General features: G+C 35.8%; 1 pseudogene; it reads left to right on the forward strand.

Moving 5' to 3' along the window:
• Positions 1–596: 596 nt before the first annotated feature.
• Positions 597–23,107, forward strand: part of LOC100343285 (ribosome biogenesis protein NSA2 homolog pseudogene) — a 28,515-nt pseudogene continuing 6,004 nt past the window's right edge.

Raw genomic sequence — 23,107 nt, forward strand, 5'->3', positions numbered from 1 at the left:
GTCTTTATTTATTAAATTGTTGAGAACCTATAATGAGGGGCCGGCACTGTGGCGCAACGGATTAAAGCCCTGGCCTGAAGCACCAGCATCCTGTTTGGGCACCGGTTCTAGTCCAGACTGCTCCTCTTCCGATCCAGCTCTATGTTATGGCCCAGGATAGCAGTAGAAGATGACCCAAGTCCTCAGGCCCCTGCACCTATGTGGGAGACCTGGAAGAAGCTCCTGGCTTCAGATCTGCCCGTTGCGGCCATCTGGGGAGTGAACCAGCGGATGGAAGACCTCTCTGTCTGTACCTCTCTCTGAAACCCTTGTCTTTCAAATGAATAAAATAAATCTTTTTTACTAAAAAAATATTACGATGAAGTGTGCTGTCTGCCCCACCCTACCCCCGCCAGTCAAATGCATGTTAAAGCCCTAACTTCAATGGGATTGTAGGGCTCTTGAAAAGATAAAGTTTAATTGGGGTGACAGCGTGAGACTGTATTCCAATGTGACTAAATTCCTTCTGAGAAAAGGAAGAAGACGGATGCACATACACAAAGTACAAACCATATGAAGACACTGCGAGAAGATAGCCAACTTACAAGCCAAAAAGCATGCCTCAGGTTAAACAAAAACCTACTGACTCCTTGATCTTCGATATCCAGGCTCCAAGCTATTTCGTAATAAAACTCTGTTTAGGCACCCAGCAGACCCTGGAAAGTAATAGAGATTTGTTGACGGTGTATATTGAATAAATAGGATACATGATTGTCAAATAATTCTATCTTGTGTTCATTCTCTACATTTTCTTCATAATTTGCTTGGATGCATGAAAGTTCTGAATTTTGATGCAGTCAATTTTTTTTCTTGTTTTACTCATGCTTTGGCGATTATATCTAAAATATAACCATACCTCAAGAAGTTCAGTAAAAATATAATTTAAAGATAAGTTTATTTTGGTGCAAGACAATTTTGAATTCAATGAAGTATTTTTCAAAACACACATTTTCCTTGAACTTTTTAAAGATCTCCTGTACATTATCAAGTCCATTGTCATGAAAATATACTCATGTGTTCTCCTAAGGGTTTCATAGCTATAGCTTTCATATTTAGGTCATTCATTCATTTTGTGCTCATGTTTGTATAGGTTGTAAGCTTCAACTTCATTCTTTGCACGTGGAAATCCAACTGTACTGGAGTATTTGTTGCTGAGACTATTATTTCCTATTAAAATTATTTGGCAATCTTGTCAAAATCAATTGATTACAGTCATATAAGTTTATTTCTGGACTTTCAATTGTATTTTACTTATTTACATGTTTATATTTTTTCCAGTTCTATACTCTTTTGGTACTACAGCATTGTAGTAAGTATTGAAATTGGTAAGTATGAGTCTGATTCTTTTTATTTTTCTAGATTGTTTTGTCTATTTGGCATCCTTTCCAGTTCCGTATGGATTGGGGGATTGGTGTTTCTGTTTCTGGAAAAAAAAGCATTGGAAGTTTCATAACAATTTGTATTAAACCTGTAAATTAATTAGATAGCATTGACTTTTTAACAATAGTTCAGCTCTCTAATACATGAATGTGAGATCTTCTCATTCATTTGGTTCTTTAGCTTTTTGGTAACATTCATAGTTTTCAATGTCCATATCTTTCAGCTCCTGTTTAAATTGATTCTTCTGTGTTTTATGCTTTTATGTTACACCATAAATACAATGTTTTTTCTTAATTTCCTTTTCAGATTTTCATTGTAGGTAAACACCATTGATTGTTGTTGTTAATCTTGTACCCTGTATTTTGCTGAATTTGTTTATTTGATCTAGTAATTTTCTTGTGTATTCTTAAGTTTTTCTACTTAAGAAACATAATCTAGGAGTAAGGTAACTTCAATTCTTTCTTTCCAGTTGGGATGCCTTTTAGTCCTTTTGTTGTTTAATTGTTTTCACCAGAATTTCTAGAACAATGTTTAATAACAGTGGAGCAGTGGTGATAGCAGTTATCATCGTGCTAAGAACATAAGACAGAAGCTTTCAGTATTATACAACAGTTGAGTACTGAGTATGCTCTCAACTGATTTTTCATAAATATCTGAACCACTTGCTTGTATTAGTTTTTTATATTTTTAATTAAAAGTTGTTAAATTTTTTCAATGTTTTTAATTTCATTTTTCTATGAATCTAATGGATTATTCCGATGTACTGTATTATGTAGAACTACTCTAGCATTCCTCAGATAAACGTCACTTGTATGGCATATAATCCTTTTAATATAACATTGGATTTGCTTACTGTGACTTTGTTGAAGATTTTTGAATGTGTATTCATAAGATAGAATGATCTATAGTTTTCTTCTATTGTGATGTTAATATTCAACTTTTATATAAGAGTAATCCTGACCTCACAAGATAAAACAGAAAGTGTTCTCTTCTTTTCCATATTTTGGAAGAATTTTGTGAGAATCTATTATTCTTTTTTTAAAATTTTTTTCTATTTATTTGGAAGCTACCATGAGAGGAGGAGAGATAGAGAATCTTCCGTCCACTGATTCTCTCTCCAGATGGCCACAATGGCCGGGCCTGGGCCAGGCCAACGCCAAGAACCAGAGTTTTATCTGGGTCTCTCACATAGGTGCAAGGGGACCAGCATTTGGGCCATTTTCTGCCACTTTTCCAAGGCCATTAGCAGGAAGCTGGATCAGATATTATGAGTTTTCCCTGATCTATGGTAAATAGTAGAGTACCAAAAATGTAATGTATAGGAATGAAATTCCTATTTGGAGCTTCAATGACTGCTTATAGCCATTGTCTCCATGGTTAAGGGACAGTATTTTTTTCTTCTTAGTGTTTGTTGTTGAACTCTTTTCTTAGTGTAGGGTTAATCTTATGAGTATAAAATAAACTGAAGGCCGGCCTTGTGGCTCACTAGGCTAATCCTCCACCTTGCAGCACCGGCACACCGGGTTCTAGTCCCGGTCGGGGCGCCGGATTCTGTCCTGGTTGCCCCTCTTCCAGGCCAGCTCTCTGCTATGGCCAGGGAGTGCAGTGGAGGATGGCCCAAGTCCTTGGGCCCTGCACCCCATGGGAGACCAGGAGAAGCACCTGGCTCCTGCCATCTGATCAGCGCGGTGCGCCGGCCGCAGCGCGCCAGCCACGGCGGCCATTGGAGGGTGAACCAAATGCAAAGGAAGACCTTTCTCTCTGTCTCTCTCTCTCACTGTCCACTCTGCCTGTCAAAATAAATAAATAAATAAAAATAAATTAAAAAAATAAATAAAATAAACTAGATCACTGTAAAAACTATGAGTGGGAATAGGAGAGGGAGGAGGAGCAAGTGTAGGAGCGTGGGCAGGAAGGAGGGTGGGGTGGGAAGTATCTGTATGTTCCTAAATCTATATATATATAATACGCATGAAATTTGTATACCTTAAATAAAATTAAAAAAAAAAAAGTGGAGCAGTCAGGACTCGAACAGGTGCCCTTATGGGATGTAGGTGTCACAGGCTGCAACTTAACTCACTAGGGCATAATGCCAGCACCAATATTTATTTTTCTTTAAATACAGGAGAATTCACACACAAGAAATATAGTCTTGGAATTTTCTTTTCTGGGATATTTAGTTTACCGAGTCAATATCGTTACTTATTATAGGTATGCTGAAATTTTCTTTTTGAGTTAGCTTTGATCATTTATATGTTTTTAGTATTAGTTATTTTGTCTACACAATCCAAACTGTTGGTACATAATTATCCATGGTGTCATTCTATAATCTTATTTTTCTTTAAGACCAGTATTGATATCTTCAGTTTTATATATGATTTTAATTATTTATATTTTCTCTTTTCTCACATTGTCACTCTAGCTAAATCGTTTTTCCCGTTTAGCTGACTTTTTTCAAGAAACTATTTTTGATTCATTTATTCTAATGTTTTTCTATACTATATTCAGTTGATCTACACCCTAACCTTTATATCTTCTTGTTTTGCTGGTTATAGATTAAATTTGTGTTAAATTTTATGCTTACATGTAAAGTTATTAATATGATTAACAGCTATAAATTCCTGAGTACTTCTTTCACATCATTATGTCCCATATGTTTTGATATATGATGTTTTCAATTCCATTTGTCTCCAAGTATTTTTAAATTATCTTGTGATTTAACTTTGACTTATTGGTTATTTAATTGGCACATCTCATTGATTTTTAGCTCCATTCCATTGTGAGTGCATAAACAGCTTTTATAATTTAAATCTTTTAAATTATTGAGACTGGTTTGTGGCTTAACACATTATTTCTCAGGGAAAGATTCTATGTTCACTGGAGAAGAATATATGTTCTGATGTTGGAGGAAATGTTCTACGTAATTCAGTTTAGTTGGGTTACATTCTGTTACAATTTCTATATTTCCTTATTGATCTTCTGCCAACAAGATGGTACTCAAGTTATAACGGGTTTACATCCAGATAAATCTAAGACAAGTTGAAAAACATTACAAGTCAAAAATGAATTTAATATCCACTGTAGAGGATGATTTTTTTAAGCATATAATGGCCTGGCTGACTGGAGTCATGGCTCACTGCTACTACCCAGCATCACAAGGTACTGTACCACACCTTGCTAGCCTGAGAAGAGATCAAAATTCAAAGAATTGCTTCTACTGAATGCATATTACTTTCACACCATTGCAGTGTTGAAAATTGCAATTTTTAAGTTTTTATTCATTTATTTGAAAGGTAGAATTACAGACAGTGAGTGGGAGAGACAGAAAGAAAGGTCTTCCATCCACTGGCTAACTCCCCAAAATGGTTGCAACGGCTGAAGCTGTGCCAACCCAAAGCCAGTAGCCAGGACCCTCCTCCTGGTCTCTCATACAAATGCAGGGGCCCAAGAACTTGGGCCATCTTCCACTGTTTTCTTAGATCACAGCAGAGAGCTGGATTGGAAGTGGAGCAGCTGGAACTAGAACTGGTGCCCATATGGGATGCCAGTACCACAGGTGGAGGATTAACCTCCTGTGCCACAGCACCGGCTCCAAAAATTGCAGTTTATACCATTATACAACTTAATTTAATCAGCATGCTTTATCCATTATTAAAAGTGGTTTCTTGATATCTTTAGCTGTTATCATGGAAATATATTTTATTTCTTCAATTTTATCAATTTTAACATTTTTTGGCTATGTTTGGTGCATGCAAGTTTGTAATTGATTTCTCAATGCACTGACCGTTATTGTCCTTTGTGTGTCTTCCAATAATTTAAAGTCTTTTATTCTGATATTAGAAAGCCAACCCAGACCTCTTTTGTTAATAATTGCAAGGATTTTCTCTTTTCATATTGTCGCTCCCCCTCTTCATGGAGGAACGACACAGGACCCTGCGCTGTTCTTTTGTCTGCTCGGCCCTTCCCAGGTTTCGGCACCATTATGTTGCTCCCCCTCTTCGTGGAGGAAAGACACTAAACCCTGCCTAGGTTTCCTATCCGAGTCACAGCATCATTATGTCGCTCCCCCTCTTCAGGGAGGAACGACACAGGACCCTGCGCTGTTCTTTTTCTTTTTCTTTTTTTTTTTTTTTTTGACAGGCAGAGTGGACAGTGAGAGAGAGAGACAGAGAGAAAGGTCTTCCTTTGCCGTTGGTTCACCCTCCAATGGCCACCACGGCCGGCGTGCTTCGGCTGGCGCACCATGCTGATCCGATGGCAGGAGCCAGGAGCCAGGTGCTTTTCCTGGTCTCCCATGGGGTGCAGGGCCCAAGCACCTGGGCCATCCTCCACTGCACTCCCTGGCCACAGCAGAGAGCTGGCCTGGAAGAGGGGCAACCGGGACAGAATCTAGCGCCCCAACCGGGACTAGAACCCGGTGTGCCAGCGCCGCAAGGCGGAGGATTAGCCTAGTGAGCCGCGGCGCTGGCCCCTGCGCTGTTCTTTTTGTCTGCTCAGCCCTCCCCGGGTTTGCTGCTGGTTCTTCCCGGGTTGGCTGCCGTCCTTCCACCTCCGTGGAAGGGTGGTTCCCCCTGCCACTTTCCCCACTTCCGCGGGGGAGCGGCACACCACCGGCCGGCTCTCTCAGGGGCTGCACAGGTGTTCCTTCAGATAGATGTTCCTGGTGCATGTTGTCTCTCTCCTCCTTTATAGTCCTCTTCCACCAATCCCAACTCTGCTACCCACACGCCGAGTACACTGCTCTCCTCCAATCAGGAGCAGCTCCTGCAGCTTGTCAAGTTGGTGAGAGGCAGCTGTGTAGAAGCTGTTTACTCCTCTCCCAGCGCATATTGTGGGAGAGCAGATGCATAGAATAAGTCTTATTTCCAGTAACTTAGTCTAGTCTGAGTTGCTCCCCACACATATATTCATTCAAAAATTAAAAAAAATGCTTGTGAGGATTTTACAAAAGGGTACCCTAATACACTGTTGTGGGAATGTAAACTGGTACACCCATTATGGGACATAGTGTAGAGAGTCCTCAGAAATCTGAAAATAGAATTATCCAATATCATATGATCCAGTCATCCGACTCCCAGGAATTTTCCCAAGGGAATTGAAATCAGCATATGAAAGCATTTTTATACCCCCATTGTTTATAGCAGCTCAGTTCACTGTAGTTAGGATATGGCACCAACTGAAATGTCCATCAACTGATGACTGGATAAAGAAAATGGGCTGGGACTGGCATTCTGGGTAAGGATGCCTGCAGTGCTGGCATGTCATTTGGGCACTGGTTCATGTCTCAGCTTCTCCACTTCTGATTCAACTCCCTGATAATGGCCTTGGACAAGCAGTGGGACATGGCACAAGTAATTGGGCCCCTCCCTTGTGAGAGACCTTGAAGATGTTCTTGGATCCTGTTGTACCAGACAATTCCTCCCTCTGAGGAATAAACAGTGGATGGAAAATCTCTCTCTCCATTTCTCTCTCTGTAACTCTGAATTTCAAAATAAATTGACTTAAAAGGAGGGGGAAAGGTAGTGTACATACATGATGGAATACTACTCAGTCACAAAAAAGAATGAAATCCTCACTTTTGCAATAAAATGGATACAACTGGAGTTCATTATACTTAAATAAGTCAGTCTCAAAAAGACAAATATCATGAATTCTCTGATATATAGTAATGAATATAGAATAAAAAAGTATAAGAATAAAACGATGTTTTGATTATTTTTATAACCCTTGTCTATATTCTTGTGGAACAGGGATTTTTTTTCTGCTTTTTACTTGTTGAACATTACGATTAGTGGTTCATTAAGTCTTTGATTATAAAGTAAATTGAGGCCGGCGCCGCGGCTCACTAGGCTAATCCTCCGCCTAGCGGCGCCGGCACACCGGGTTCTAGTCCCGGTCGGGGCGCCGGATTCTGTCCCGGTTGCCCCTCTTCCAGGCCAGCCCTCTGCTGTGGCCAGGGAGTGCAGTGGAGGATGGCCCAGGTGCTTGGGCCCTGCACCCCATGGGAGACCAGGAAAAGCACCTGACTCCTGGCTCCTGCCATCGGATCAGCGCGGTGCGCCGGCCGCAGCGCGCCGGCCGCGGCGGCCATTGGAGGGTGAACCAACGGCAAAGGAAGACCTTTCTCTCTGTCTCTCTCTCTCACTGTCCACTCTGCCTGTCAAAAAAAAAAAAAATAAAGTAAATTGAAATTATGTTATGGCAAAAATTAAAGGGGGGAAAAAGGAAGGTAGGAGAGGGTATGGGGGGAAAGTATAATTATTGTATCAGAACTGTATCCATAAAACACATGAAACTGCTCTCTTTAAACTGATAAAATAATAATATAATTCATGTCATTAGATTTCAACTGAGACTCTTGTTGATATAGCATAGGGTATTTCTCTTCTGTTTTATTCTTTTTTGTTAGCTTTTCTTTTAAATCCATTATGCCAATCCCTGACTTTTGATTAAAGTGTAACACACCCACATAAAAAAGTAAACACTGATGAAATATCTTAGTGCTCTTTGTTTTCTGTATGTCTTACATAGTTTTTGCCTCTCACTTAAAAAATTAACGCCCCCTTTGTGATCAGATGATTTAAAATAGCAAAGTATTAATACAATTTCATATTCCTTTCTCATTTTCTTTTCTGTATATTTTTAAGATATGTTCCGTTTTCTCACCATGGAGATTACATTTAACATTCTAAATTTATAACAATTTAATTAATTGGTACCAAGTTAACTTCACTATCATAAAAATATCTGTGAGAGAATCTCAAAATATCATGGAAAAATTGGATTAAAAATAAGCTTATTGTGGTATAAAAATGAAATTCATGCTTAAATTTTAAAAAAATGCACTATTCATGATACTTCTGCAGTCCCTGAAGCTGCATCAGAGCCTTCTCCCACTCTGTGTTGTCACAAATTACAAATGCATACACTATGTTCCAAATCACACTGATTTTTAGATATATTTTATACATTTATCTTTTAAATCCTGTAAGGGACCTTAAACAGTATAGTTATAAACCAAAAATACAGTAACTCAGGCTTTTATATTAGCCCATGTAATTAGTTTTTATTGTAGATTTTATCTCATATGACTTTAAGTTAGTGTTTAATGTACTTTAATTTTGACTTGAAGCACTCCCTTTATAAAATTTTGTTGGACAGGTATAGTGCTAATGAACTACCTAAGCTATTGTTTATCTGGGGAAGTCTAAATTTATCCCTCATATTTGAAGAAAATTTGGTTGGATATTGAATTTTTGGTTAACAGTCTCTCTTTTCTTTCAGTACTTAAAATATATCATCCTACTACATTTGACAATCATAGTTTCCAATGAGAAATTTGCAGGTGCTTTTATTGAACCTCCCATATATATACACATTTTCTCCCTGGGGCTTTCAAAATTCCTTCCCTGCAGGCTGTGCTGTGGCTTGGCAGCAAAGCTGCCATTTGTAACACTGGCATCTCATACTGGAGTGTCAGCTCAAGTCCAACCAACATGCTTATTTTGGTACTTCAAAAAGGTTATGAAAGGGGAGCACATTGTGACATAAATCCAAGACCTGCAATGCTGGCACTCCATATGTGTGCTGATTTGGATCCTGGCTGTAGAAGTGGCCCAAAGGTTGTGCCCCTGCCACCCATGTGGGAGACCCAGATGGAGCTCCTGGTTCCTGGCTGCAGCCTAGCCATTGAAGCCATATGGAGAGGGAACCAATGGATGAAAGATATCTTTCTCTGTCTCTCCCTCTAACTCTTCTAAACCAATTAAATAATTTTTTTAAAGTCCCTAAAATGCATATTGTATAAAAACTGTGCATTGGTTTAAAACATTTTGCATGAAATAACCATCATTTAATTAATTCCATTTTCTCACAGACTTTTGGAATCACCCTCATATTGCAGATACTTATCAATGCTAATATCATAAATAAAACCAAAAAAACACTCAATATAATACACACAGAAAAGAATATTGAATAGCTTAATGTGTTTCATGTATTATTATTCCTTACTTGTCTATATTCACAACAAATTTGGGATCCAATGATTGATTATAGATTGTAAGGATATGCACCCTGGTAAAAATTATGATAAACATGGTTTGAAAGGACTACAGAGTTTTCTATCATACAATTGTACAATTATTTGCTGTTTTGTTCTTTTTATTGTGATAAGTATATTTTTCATAAACAGTTTTATATAATCACATAAATTATATGAATTATTGTTGATGTAATTATTTGATCAGAGGAAATACTCAATATTTCAAAGTTTTTACAAATGTGTTTCCTCAATAGTACGAGTGTGCCTATAAGCTAATTTTTTATATTAGTAGCAATTTGCAATTGGAAAGTATTTGAAATTTAAAAATTATAATTATGTATTCAATCTTTCAAACATGCCTAGGGTAGGCATAAAATATCATTACCCTAATTTCATAAGTAAGGAAATTTAAATTCAGAGGTATTATATATTGTATACATTAAAAAGTAGTAACTTTAATAGTCAAATTAAAGCCTTCCAAATTTATTTTAAATATTTCATGATGTATGTCTGAATCATACGGACAGAAAAGTTCTGAATGACTCAAAAATGGGGAGGATGCACATGAATAGCTGAGAAAGAGGATGACACAGCTGTAAACTCCAATTTCATGGAATGAAAACACAAGAAAAGTGCTGGTTCTGTTTGAGACAAGTTAGTCACTGATTATAAGATACTGAGGTTTCCAAATATTCCCTTTTAAAATAATTATAATTGATACAAAATTATTCCTGAAGTCATATAACTGTTAAGACTTTGAAATTTTTGAATGGGTTACGTGGAGGAGCCACACTTATGACACTCAGAACATTAGATTAATGTTCCAGTAAGATTTACTAAAGCTTCAGTGTGGAGAGAGTGGGTTTTGTGACACTGCTCTGGAATAATTGCCCATTATATTATCATTAGTGGCAAAATCACTGTTCAGAGTACTCTTTTTCCTAAGAGAACTCCATTTTTACAGAGAAGTAACAATGTAAATGTGGCAAAACTAATAATGTCTCCCATCCCCAAATTTCTAAATCTTAATCCCTGTAAGGTGTGAAGATACCAGTTTACAAGGTAAAAGGAACTCTGCAGATGGAATTAATTGAAGGATATTAATGTGGAAAGATCATTCTGGATTATGTGGGTGAGCCCAACCTAGTAACAAGAGTCCCTACAGGGGAGAAGAAAAATAATCTAAGAGAAAAAGAGAGGGGGGGAGAGAGAGAGGATTATGATGATAGAAAAGATAAGAAGAAAGCAAAGATCAGAAGAAGATAAGAAGCTATGTTACTGGCTTTGACAATGGAAGAAGGGGCCAAGAGATAAGAAATGTAAAACATGGAAACAAAAAAATGGATTAATCAGCTTCGAGTTTAGCCTGGTGAAAGTGAGTTTGGGCTTCTGACCTCTAGAATTGAGTTAATAAGTTCAAGTTTTTGTTTGTTTAGTTTTGTTTGCTTATTTGAAAGGTTGAGTGGCAAAGAGAGGGAGGGAAAGAGGAAAAAATAATTTCCATCTGTTGGTTCACTCCTCAAGTGATTACAATAGCACAGGCTGGTCCAGGACAAAGTTTTTGAGTGAAGTTTTAAGTCAGCAAGTTGTGGGTAATTTGTTAAATCAGCAATAGAGAACTAATGCTTTTTTATTTCTTAAAAATCATTGTTTTTCTTAATAAAATTTTAGGAGCACAGCAAAATTAAGAGGAAGACATGGAGATAACACATATGTTCCCTTATGCTATGCATAGATAACTTCTCTTATTATCAACATCTCCTACAAAGTGGTCTATTTGTAACAATTGATTAATCTATATTGAAATAGTCTTATCTCCAGAAGCCATGATTTACAGGTTTGCTCAGTGTAGCATGTTCCCTGTGTTCCAATAAGTATACAAAGACATATACACACCTTTAAAGTTTCATTATTCTAAAAACCTATATGCTCTCTTATTGATTTTTCCTACTTCCTAAAGCCTAGAAATCATTGATCTTCCAACTATTTCTTCGATTTGCTTTTTCTAGTATGTTACAAAATTATATCCTGTGGTAAGTAAACTTTTCAAACTGACATCCTTCATTTACTAACATGCGTGTCATTCTATTCCAGGTCTTTTCATGTCCTGGTAACACTTTTGTTTTTAGTGCTAAATAATAGTCCATTGTATAGATGTACTACAGCTTATCTATTATTTGTTGGAAAGTATCTTGATTGTGTCCAAGTTTCGTCAATCATAAATAAATATGCTGTAAATTTCTGTGTGCAGGTTTCTTGTAGATATATATTTTCTAATTCTTTGGATAAATAACCAAGAAGCACAATTACTAGATTTTGTAATATGGGTATATTTTTGTAAAATGCTGCTAGACTGTTTTCCAAAATGACTGTATGGGATAAGATTGCATTCCTACTAGCAATGAATAAGAGTTCCTTCCCAACATTTGGTGCTGTCAGTTGTTTGGAATTTCATCATTCTCATAAGTATGTAGCAGTACTTCATATGTTTAAATTTACATTCTCTTGATATGTGATGTTGAACATTTTTTCATATGTTTACTTGTCACCTGCATAAGATTATAATGGAGCTGAAAAAGTCATACCATCTAGTGATATTGTAGCCATAGTTATATTACTGTGCATTCCTCATGGTGGTATAAACAAACCTACTTCACTGTCAGTTGTAAAAATAAAGCAACACACAATTGTGTATAGTACATGAAAATTGATAATGATAATATACTATATTTATGGTTTATGTGGTTTAAGTATTTACTATGCTCTATTTTTATTATTATTTTAGACTGTACTTCTACTTATAAAAATAAACTTTGATGTAAAACAGTATGCTATACTACACAGGCAGCAGCCTCAAACACCTTGCATTTACAGATTCTCTTTAATACATCATTTTTTTTCTTGAGCTTTATTTTAATCTCATGTTGTTTTGTTCATTATCACATCAATAGGCTACCCTATATAAACACACCAAGTAGCAGAGTAATATAGTAAGATAAAGCATTTGCTTTCCATAATTATACTATAAGATGTTCACACAGAACAAAATTCTCCTAACAATGCACTTCTCAGAATATATCCCTGTTAATAAGTGGAGCATTAATATAGTTGACTACAATCTACTATGCTTGTTACTATTTTTATTTGTTATCCCTCATTTTTGTTTCTAATTTGGTCTTCCACTTCTGTTTGTCTTACCTTATTTTTTAAAAATTAGTTTTATATGATTCCATTTTCTCTCTTTTTAGTATACAAATTATATATGTGTGTGCATATATATAAGTATATATATGCATATGTATATAGAAATATATAAAACCTGTTTAGTGGTTACCCTAGAATTTGCAAAGTATTTTTAGCACTAATCCAATCTATTTTCAAATAACACTACCATTTCACCAATAATTTGAGTACCTTATATTAACAAAATAATTCCAATTCCTCATTCCCATGCTGCACTATTGCTGTCATTAATTTCCCTTATATATAAGTTAACATAAACATATGCTAGGTATTCATATATTGTATACATACACATAATACATAGACATACATAATATATCATTGCAAATTATCTGTTATGTCAATCAAAAAAAAGAAAAAACTTTAAAAAAATTAGCTCCACATATTCCTTGTTATTCTTCCTTACTTAACATAGAACCAAGTTTCTGTCCTATATTATTTTGCTTCTCTCTAAAGAACTTCTAACATTTCTTGAAAAACAGGTCTACCAGAAAAAAATTTTATTCAATGTTTATTTGTCTGTAAAAGTCTATTTCCCTTCATTTTTGTAAGATAATTTCACAAGATATGTTTCTCTCAGCACTTTAAATATTTCATTTCACTTCCTTCTGCTAGCTTGCTTTCTGAAAAGTTGGATATGATTCTTATATTTTCTCCTCTGTATGTAAAATGTTTCTTTTCCTCTGACTTAAGATTTTTTCAATTTCAGCTTCTCATAGCTTAAAAATGATATTCTCCAGTGTCTTTTTTATTATTTTGCATTTTTCTATTTGACATTTTCTGAGTTTCCTTTAACTGTCCTTTGATATTTGACATTATTTTGAGGGGAATTTGATCATTATTGTTTCACGTATGTATTTTGTTCCTTTCTCTTTTTTTTCTCCTGTTATCTCTGTTATTCATATGTTTCCCCTCTTATTACACAATCCTTATTTTGTTCTGCTTTTCTTTTTCAGTCATTATTCTTAGTACCTTTCAATTTTGGAGATTTCTATTTATACACCTTAAGTTCAAAGCTTTATTCCCCACTCATGTCCAACCTACTAATGAGCCAATCAAAGGCATTCTTCATTTCTATTGCAAAAAAAAAATTATTTATAAAAATTATTTTAATCACTAGAATATCCTTTTTATTCTTCCTTAGGCTTCTTATTTGCTTCTTATATCATTTTTTTGTTGGTGTATCATATCTATTTCATCCACTAGGACTCTTAGTATATTAATTATAGTGGTTTTAAAACTCCTGTTTGATAATTTTACATGCCTGACATGTATGGTTCTGGTACTTCTTCAGTCTTCTCAAATTTTGTTTTGTTTTTTACCTGTTAGTATACCTTGTAATTTTTGTTGATAGCTGGATATGACATTTGGGGGTATAAAAGAACTGCTCTAAGAAGACTTTTCACAATGTCTTGCTTAGGTACCAGAGGCCAGGGAAACATTCTATAATCGTATGATTATGTTTGATTTGTTTAATGTATTTTTGCCCCTGGATGTTGAACTTCAAAGCGTTCCTCAGTTTTTTCTCCCATCTTTGTGTAACTAGGTGGGTGCAGTAAGATGGAATTGGACATTTCTACTCTTCAACATGGAAGGATAGCTGGGGGTTGGTATTTCCCTCCTCCTTTCTCTCTCTCTCACTGTCTAACTCTGCCTGTCAAAAAATAAAATAAAATTCAAAAAATAAAAATAAAAAAATCAATCTTGATGAAGAATGAGATGGGAGAGAGAGTGGGAGATGGGATGGTTGTGGGTGGGAGGATGGTTATGGGGGGGAAAAGCCACTATAATCCAAAAGTTGTACTTTGGAAATTTTTATGAAATCAAAAAACAAATTTATTGAGATAAAATATAACATAAAATCTGTACATTTGATGAGTTTTGACAAAGGCTTAAAACTGCATACCTATCAACATTATTGAGATTATATTGAGTATTTCTCTGAATTCAAATATATCTCCCTCTTGTACCTTCCAGTCAACATCAATCTATCCATGGCTCAAGAGAATTCTTGAAGTGCTTTCTCTTACTAAATATTAGATTGTCTTTTATTGGCTTTTTCTCAGTATGAAATAGTGTTCCCTTGGGGCTGGCACTGTGGCATAGAAAGTTAAGTCTCTGTCTGTGGCACCAGCATATCAAATGGGCAGCCATTCATGTCTTAGCTGCCCCGCCTCCAATCCAGCTCTCTGCTTATGGCCTGGGAAACCAGTAGAAGATGATCTAAGTGTTTGTGTCCCTGCATCCACATGGGAGACTCAGAAGAAGCTCCTGGCTCCTGACTTCGGATTGGCCCAGGTCTGGTTGTTGTGGCTATTTGGGGAGTGAATCAGCAGGTGGAACGCCTTTCTGACTGTAACTCTACCTTTCAAATAAACAAATAAAATCTTTAAAATAAAGTGTTTTGTCTTTAATGTATAATTTTTCTCACTCAGAAAAGGAGTACTGAGATTCATATATGTGCCTTGTCTATCACTGTATCATTTATTTTTATTACTGAGTACAAGTTTATAGGGATATACAAAAATTTGTTTATACTTTCAACTATGTTACATCTGGAGATTTTATAGTAATTTTATATAAATATGCTATGAACATTAATGCCCAAGTCTCTGTGAGAGCATATTGCTTTTTTATTTATCTAATTTAAATCCATAAGAATAGAATTGCTAGATCATATAAGTGATGTTTAATTTCACAACAGACTGCAAAAATATTATCTAACATGATTTTATCTTCTATAACATCATGTGAAATTGTCAGTCTTTCAATTTATTCATTCTACTGTGAATATTCTCAAAACTCATATAGATTAATTTCTACTTCTTGAATAACTACATTTGAACAAGCCTGGTTGTCATTTGTACTGCTAGATTTCATTTTCTAATGTTTTGTTAATTGTTTTAAATGTGAATTTATAAGTATTATCTTGAGTTTTGTTTGTTCTAGTTGTGGGTTTGCTTGAATTTACTTTTTTTCAAAAAACATTGTATTGAATACAATATACATACCAAGAAATGCACATTAGTAGACAAATAAGTTTTTTGTCATCCGATAACACTCAACCAACACTGAAATTAAGAACAAAACATTACTAGTATACCAGAAGTCTTCACTATCTCCTATACCTCGATTTCGTTTGGGTTAACTTGGAAAAGAAGAGTATACTGTCATTTACATGGTATGATCAATGAAGTGATACTTACAACTATATCCCAAATTATATGACAAGCACACTATTTTTATCTCTCTCTACATTAACTACTATAAATAAGAGAAAACATGTATTCATCTTGTTGGGTCTGGGCTTATTTCACCTACATAATGATCTAAGTTACATCTACTTTGTTGCAAATGTCAGGATTTCACTCTTTTTGTGGCTGTGTATGGTTATATCATGTATGTATACATATATATATATAATGATATAAATATACTTTTGTATATCACATTTTCTTGATCCAGTTATCAGTTAATGGGCATCTAGTTTAGTGGGATAGCTGCTTCATATGTATCTATTTTAGTTTTCTGAGGAAACTTCATATTATATATAATTGTTAAACTACTTTGAATTTCCACCAACAGTGTATTAGGGTATGTTTTTCTCCACATCTTCACCAGCAAGTGTTAATTTTGGATTTTTGGATAATAGCGTTTCTAATGAGTTGAGGTACAACTTCACTGTGGTTTTTATTTGCATTTCCCTGATGATTAGTGATCCTCAGCATTTTTTTCATGTATTTGTTGGCCAATTGTTTCACCCTTTGAAAACTGTTTGTTTATATCTTGTGCCCATTGCTTAACTGGATTTTTGTTGTGTTGTTGTTGAGTTACTATAGCCCGTTATACATTCTTGATACTAATCCTTTATCAAATGTATAGCTTTTAAACATTTAGTCCTATTCTCTGGGTTGTCACTTCACTTTGTTACTTATTTCCTTTGCTGCACGGAAGCTTCTTAGCTTGATGCAATCATTCCTCTATTTTTGCTTTTTTGCCAATGTTTCTGGTGTCTTATACAAAAACAGTCTTTGCATTTACCAATGTCTGGCATTTCCCCTATGTTTTCCTTTGATAATTAGATGGTTTCACATCTGAGGTTTAGACAGTGGTTTTCAAGTTGCCCAGGAGATATGGACTTATCAAATTTGTGACCATATTACTCGTCATAGTATTCCTTTAAACATAGTATTTATAAGACACTTAGCCTCTTTCATTTCTATTGTTAGTGAGTTTTAGTTTCTCTTTTCTTTACTTGATCAGTCTAGCATGAGGTTTATTAATTGCACTGACCTTTTCTAAGAATTAGTTTTTGAGCCACTGGTTCCTGTTATTGTATTATTTTTACTGAGTTATGCTTTTATCATTATTAATTCCTTAATTGTATTTACTTTGGTTTTAATTTGACTTTATTTTCAAGAATCTTAAGGTAGGAGCACAGACCATTCTATGTAATTCTTTCTTTTTAAACAGAGTTTTTAAGGTTATAAATTTCATTCTCATTAGTGCTTTGTCATCACTGCAGATTATATTTTCTTTGATTTTCATTTTGCTTCTGCTATGTATATTTTAAAATTTGATATGTTGACAAACATAAAATTTCTTAAAGAATTCTGCCCATGATCCTGATCTTTTTTATTTTGTATTTAGTATTCTATAAACATCAATTAATTTTAATTAATAGATATTTTGATACAAGTCTACTTTCCTTCTTAAAATTAATTGTACCAATTGTAATTAAATTTAATTATAATTGAAATAAGGTAATTAAAATTGTTAATGTAAATTGCATATTCAAATATCATTAATTTGCTTAATTATAATGCTAACTACTTGGAAATGTTGAAATTTAAAAATATAATTGTTAATGTTCTTCATTCTCATTTCTGATAGGTTAGCATATGTTTCTTGGGTTTGGAACTGATCTACAACTGTATGCATACAGATTTGGATTTGTAATTTTCAAAAATTTTTTTTTCATTAAAATATATTGGCTGCTAGGGGGTAAACAAAGCCATCTCTGCTTTTACTGAGCAGCGGGGATAGGCTGTGAATTGCTAGCACTTTTTTTTTTTTTTTTAAGCAATTACTTTTTGAGTTGTTCCCTAGACTGAAAGGGCAAGAGGCGTACACCTTTCCTAAATGTAGACTGGAATCTGCAGCTGCCACAGTGCCACCCACTGTGTAGCTCTGCCTTCCCAGAGTGGAGGGAGGGACTTTGAGAAACCACATAATCTCAGCTGATGACTGCCCACCTGTGGCTTTTCAGGGTAGAAAATTCATGCTAGGAATAACCGTTCAGAGAAACTGAGTTGACAAGAAAGGCCGTATAACTTCCACGTGTGCAACCAGAGTAGCCACCAAGCACGACTTACCCAGCAGAGGAAAACAACTGTGTAGGAGTTCCTGTATGTCCAAACTTCAAAGTGTGTCTGGGCCGTGGAGGTGCAGAAAAGATAAAGCTGGGTAAGGTGTAACAGGGGAGGAGAGGGGCTGAGGCCTGGGGCCATAGGGGTGCTCTCAGTGGGAGTCCGAGGTGCTCAAGCTTTCCTTGGTAAGGAGGGGCTGCTTGCCAGCCTCTTTAAGAGTCAGGGCCAAAGCATTGATTTGTATGTGACAGCGACACTGCACTACTCAACCACCAGCCAGTCGAGTATTTTTAAAAATTATTCCCCCTTGCAATCGTAATTATTGCTTATTAAGGAAAATTTGGGAATCACTTTGCCTCCCAAATACTACCAATGTTAATCTTTTGGTGTTAAATGTTCCTCTAGATATTTCTGTGCATAGATTTTTGTGTGTTTACATAGTTGTTATCTGCTGTACATACAATTTTATGTCCCTTTTGTACTTAACATATAAACATTTTTTTCCATGTTAAAAAAAATATATATATATTTCTTGGAGGTGGCACAACAGGTTAAGCTGCTGATTGCAATGCCAGCATCCCAGAGTTGTACCCATTCAAGTCCTGGCTGCTCCTCTTCTAATTCAGCTCACTGCTAAAGCACATGGGAATGCAGCAGAAAATGGCCAAAGTCTTTAGACTGCTACACCCATATGAGAGACTCAGAGTTCAGACTCTTAGCTTGAACATAACCCAGCCCCACCCACTGCAACCATCTGGGAAATGAACCAGTAGACAGAAAATGCATCTCTCTCCCTTCCTCCCATCTCCCTCTCTCCCTCTCCCTTCCTCCCTCTCCTGTACCTCTGCCTTTCAAATAAATAAACCTCCAAAAAATCTTTCTTTTACAAGTTATTCTTTCTTTCCCTGAATTCTAATGGATAATATTAAATATCAACCTTACTTTCTTTATAATGAACACAGCAGGGTATATATTTTTACATTCATTTATTTTGTACATGTGATAGGCTAAATAATGCCCCCTGAAAATATATCCAATATATGGAACCTAGTATTTTGCCTGATAAAAGGGACTTTGTATATGTGACTATATTAAGAATACAAAATTTGGGAAATCATCCTGAATTAAACCAATGTAATTTCAAAACTCTGTAAGAGAGACATAAAACAAAATTCAGAAAAATGTTTCATTATTAAATCACATATTGAATTGATGCACTTCACTGAGGAATTAAAATATGATGGAAAAGTAATAGAAAAAAGACACAGAAAATTGGAAACATCTTCCATGTTTACAGATTGGAATACTTAATGTCATCAAAGTATACATACTACCCAAAGCAATTTACATATTCAGTGCAATACCAGTCAAAATACCAATGACATTCTTTGCAGATCTAGAAAAGAAATACTAAAATTCATATGGAAAAACAAGATACCATGAATAGCTAAAGCAATCTCATACAACAAAAACAAAGCTGGAAGCATCACAATATCATATTTCAAGTCATACTGCAAGTTATAATCAAAACAGACTGGTACTGACAAAACAGGAAGGAAGGAAGGGAGGGAGGGAGGAAGGAGGGAGGGGGGAGGAAGGGAGGGGGGAGGGGAGGGGAAGAAGAGGAAGAGGAAGAGGAAGAGAAAGAAAAGCAGAGGTGTAGACCAATGGAACAGAATTAAGAACTCCAGAAACCAATCCACACAATAATCACCAACTTATCTTTAACAAAGATAAGTTAATCCCTGGAATAAGGATAATCTCTTTAACAAATAGTCCTTGGAAAACAATCTCCATATGCAGAAGTGTGAAGCAGGACCCCTACCTTGTACCTTACACGAAAATCCACTAAAAATGGATCAAGTACCTAAGTCTATGACCTGTTAGTAACAAATTATTAGAAAACATTGGGGAAATACTGCAAGACATTGGTATAGCAAAGACTTCTTGGAAAAGACTCCAGGAGCACAGGCAATCAAAGCCAAAATTAGCAATTGGATTAAATAAAGATGAGAAGGTTCTGCACTGCAAAGTCAAGAGGCAACCAAAAGAATGAGAGAAAATATCTGCAAACTATGCCACTGATAATATTCAGGATCCATAAAGAGCTCAAAAAACTCAACAACAACAAAACAATCCACTTAAGAAATGGGCAAAGAACTTGAAAAGTATTTTTTGAAAGAAGAAAATGAAATATCCAACAGACACATGAAAAAATGTTCAGGTTGACTAGCAACCAGGGAAATGCAAACCAAAACCACAGTGATATTTCATTTAACCCCAGTTAGTATGGCTCTCATATAGAAATCAAAAGACAATAAATACTGGTGAGGATGTTGGGGGAAAGGTACTGAAATCAACTGCTAATCAAGTAGAACCATAATCAAGTACAGCCATAGTGGAAGAGAGTATTGGGATAACTCAGAAATCTGAAAACAGATCTACCATACAACCCAGCAATCCCACTCCTGGGAATTTACCCAAGGGAAATGAAATCAGTAGCTAAAAAGTTTTGTATACCCCCATGGTCACTGTAGCTCAATTCACAACAGTTAAGATATGGAATCAACCCAGATGTTCATCAACTAATAACTGAATAAAGAAATTATATATATATATATATAATTATATATATAATATATGTAAGCACACATATGTATGCTATGGAATAGTACTCAGTCATAAAGAAGAATTAAATCCTATATTTTGCAACAAAAAGGATACAACTAGCAATCACTATACTAAGTGAAATAAGCCAGTCCAAAAAAAGATAGATACAGGGCGGTGCTGTGGCATAGCAGGCTGCAGCACTGACATCCCATATGGGTACTGGTTCAAGTCCTGGATGCTTCACTTCTTTTTTTTTTATCTGTATTTTTTTAACTTTTATTTAATGAATATAAATTTCCAAAGTACGACTTATGGATTACAATGGCTTCCCCCCCATACCGTCCTTCCCACCCACAACCCTCCCCTTTCCCACTCCCTCTCCCCTTCCATTCACATCAAGATTCATTTTTGATTATCTTAATATACAGAAGATCAGCTTAGTATACATTAAGTATGGATTTCAACAGTTTGCTCCTACACAGAAACATAAAGTGAAAAATAATAGATGATTTTTTTTTTAAATGATGATGAAATCAGATAAGACCTATTGTCATGTTTAATCCCAGTGAGAGTCAAGTTGGGAATTGATAATTTCTTTTTTTTTTTTTTTACAGAGGATCAGTTTAGTATGCATTAAGTAAGGATTTCAACAGTTTGCACCCCCATAGAAACACAAAGTGAAATATATTGTTTGAGTACTCGTTATAGCATTAAATCTCAATGTACAGCACATTAAGGATAGAGATCCTACATGAAGAGTAAGTGCACAGTGACTCCTGTTGTTGACTTTACCAATTGACACTCCTGTCTATGGCATCAGTAATCTCCCTATGCTCCAGTCATGAGTTTCCAAGGCTATGGAAGCCCTCTGAGTTCTCCGACTCTTATCTTGTTTAGACAAGGTCATAGTCAAAGTGGAGGTTCTCTCCTCCCTTCAGAGAAAGGTACCTCCTTCTTTGAAGACCTGTTCTTTCCACTGGGATCTCACTCGCAGAGATCTTTTGCCAGAGTGTCTTGGCTTTCCATGCCTGAAATACTCTCATGAGCTTTTCAGCCAGCTCCGAATGCCTTTAGGGCTGATTCTGAGGCCAGAGTGCTATTTAGGACATCTGCCATTCTATGAGTCTGCTGAGTATCTCACTTCCCATGTTGGATCACTCTCCCCTTTATTTACTCCATTGGTTAGCGTTAGCAGGTACTAGACTTGTCTATGTGCTCCCTTTGACTCCCAGTCCCTCCACCATGACCAACTGTGAACTGAAATTGATCACCTGGAACAGTGAGATGGCATTGGTACATGCCACCTCAATGGGATTGAATTGGAATCCCCTGGTATGCTTCCAACTCTACCACTTGGGGCAAGTCAGCCTGAGCATCTCCCAAATTATACATCTCTTCCCTCTCCCATTCCCACACCCATGTTCAACAGGGATCACATTTCAGTTAATTTTCAACACTTAAGAATAACTGTGCATCAATTACAGAACTAAACCAGTCATATTAAGTAGAACAGATAAAAAAACTACTAAGAGGGATAATGTATTAAGTTGTTCATTAACAGTCAGGGATGCTTCACTTCTGACTCAGCTCTCTGCAAATGGCCTGGGAAAACAGTGGAAGATAGTCCAAGTGATTGGGCCCCTGTACCTGTGTGGGAGACCTGGAGGAAGCTCCTGGCTCCTGACTTTGGATCAGCCCAGCTCCAGCCATTGCAGCCATTTGGGGAGTGAACCAATCACGGAAGACCTTTCTCTCTGTCTCTCCCTCCCTCTGTCTGTAGCTCTACCTCTCAAATAAATAAATAAATAAATAAATCTTCAAGAAAGATAGATGCCTATGTTTTCCCTGATATATGGTAACTAATAGAGTACTTAAAATGTAATGTATTGGAGTGAAACTGTTATTTTCAGATTCGATGACTGTTTAGAGCCCTTCTCTCTACTGTTGAGGAATAATATTGTTGTTTTATTTCTTCATACTGTTTGTTGAACTCTTTAGTTAGCATAAGATTATATTAATGAGTATAAAGTAAATGGAAAATAGATCATTGCAAAAATTAAGAGTGAGAATAGGAGAGGAATGATTAAGGAGGATGGGAGCACAAGTGGGAGGGACAGTGGGGTGGAAAGTACCACCATTTTCTGAAATATTTATATATGAAATACAAGAAATTTGTATACCTTAATTTTTTTAAAAAAGCTAACTAATCATTTTTTTAAAAAATCACAATAATTCCAGTTTAAAGCTTTAAAAATATTTTTTCTTAATTTAAGGGGATGTTTTAAGTACTAATCTCACTGTGATAAAGAAATATTTATCTGAACATAATCCAAAAAAGAAAAAGGAATAGAGGTGGACTTTAGTAGTTTGATACAACAAAGGCCAAAAAGTTTTTTAAATGAAGCTCAAAAAAATAAATTGG

This window comes from Oryctolagus cuniculus, chromosome 2 (assembly GCF_964237555.1).
Source record: "Oryctolagus cuniculus chromosome 2, mOryCun1.1, whole genome shotgun sequence".
NCBI classification, from domain to species: domain Eukaryota; kingdom Metazoa; phylum Chordata; class Mammalia; order Lagomorpha; family Leporidae; genus Oryctolagus; species Oryctolagus cuniculus.